Here is a 1839-nt window from a genome sequence, read left to right on the forward strand (position 1 = left end):
GATGGGGGAAAACTGGAAACAGTGACAGATTTTATTTTCCTGGGCTCCAAAATCACAGTAGACAGTGACTGCAGCCATGAAATGAAAAGATGCTTACTCCTTGGAGCACTTTAACTGGGTATTAAGAAGATTGGGAATGTTTCCTCATTTTAAACGTACATCCACTCACAGTTAGAACATTTGAGGCATCAAGAGAAAAGGGTTATAAACCCAGACGGGATCTTAGATGGGCTTGTTGTTGCTATTCAGTCGCTCATTCATGTCTGACTCTTTGTGACCCCATGGACTGCAGCACACCAGGCTTCCCTGTCCCTTCCTATCTCCCAGAGTTTGCGCAAACTCATGTCCATTGAGTTGGTGATGCCGTCCAACCACCTTATCCTCTGACGCCCACTTCTCCTCCTGCCCTCAATTTTTCCAAGCATCAGGGTCTTTTCCAATGAGTTGGCTCTGCATCTGGTGGCCAAAGAACTGGAGCTTCAGCTTTAGCATCAGTCCTTCCGATGAATATTCAGGCAGGGTTGCTTTCCTTTAGGACTGACTGGTTTGATCTCCTTGCTGTCCAGGGCACTCTCAAGTCTTTTCTGGACCACAGATCGAAAGAATCAATTATTTGGCGCTCAGCCTTCTTTATGGTCCAACTCTCACATCCATACATGACTACTGGAAAAACCATAGCTTTGATTATGTGGACTTTGGTCGACAAAGTGATGTCTCTGCTTTTGACTACACTGTCTGGGTTTGTCATAGCCTTTCTTCCAAGGAGCAAGCGGCTTTTAATTTCATGGTTACAGTCACCGTCCGCAATGATTTTGGAGCCTAAGAAAATGAAGTCTGTCACTACTTCCATTGTTTCCCCATCTATTTGTCATTAAGTGATGGAACTGGATGCCAAGGTCTTCATTTTTTAAACGTTGAGTTTGAAGCCAGCTGTTTCACTCTCCTCTCTCACTTTCATCAAGAGCATCTTTAGTTCCTCTTCCCTTTCTACCATAAGGGTGGTGTCATCTGCATGTCTGAGGTTATTGGTATTTCTTCCGGCAGTCTTGATTCTAGTTTGTGCTTTATTCAGCCTGGCATTTCACATGATGTACTCTGTACTCCAATTTTGTTACTTTTTATCTGTCTTTCTACATTTTCTGCTCTTAAGATTCTGCTGCATTCAATTGACAAAGACTGATAATCAACGTAATGGAGAAAGTGTTAGTCATTCAGTCATGTCTGACTCTTTGCAAATTCATGGACTAGTTTGCCAAGTTCCTCTATCCATGGAATTCTCTAGGCTAGAATACTGGCGTGGGTAGCCACTCCCTTCTCCAGGGTGATCTTCACAACCTAGTGACTGAACCCAGGTCTCCTGCACTGCAGGCAGATTTTTTACCATCTGAGCCACCAGGGAAATCCAAGGGTCCTTTGCAAATACTGTTAGTAGGAATGTAAATTGGCAAGCTTTTTACAATTCAATTTGGCATAATTACCAAAATTTTATATATACACAGTGTTCAACAAATTCATGTGTAGATCAGATTGATACGGCAGAAACACCAGTGTAAGTGAGTCAAGATACATACACAAAGATCAATGCAGCATTGTTTGAAATAGTGAAAAGTGAACCTATGCATTAGAGGTAACAGAGCAGGCCTGAGACTACTGTCCTAAAAAGGCTTGCTTTGCAAGGTTGCCCCTCAGTTGGAGTCTGGGAATCCAGCAGGTAAACAGTTCTCCACACTGATATAAAGCTTTCCCTAAAGATCCCCACCTGGGTAAATGAAGCCATCATGGCACTGAGACACGACATAACCCAGAGCCACCATACTGAAGGTCAACTGGTTTCAAACA

The sequence above is a fragment of the Moschus berezovskii genome, chromosome 9 (assembly GCF_049115385.1).
Source record: "Moschus berezovskii isolate FMDL1 chromosome 9, NW_MosBer_1.0, whole genome shotgun sequence".
Classification (NCBI taxonomy): domain Eukaryota; kingdom Metazoa; phylum Chordata; class Mammalia; order Artiodactyla; family Moschidae; genus Moschus; species Moschus berezovskii.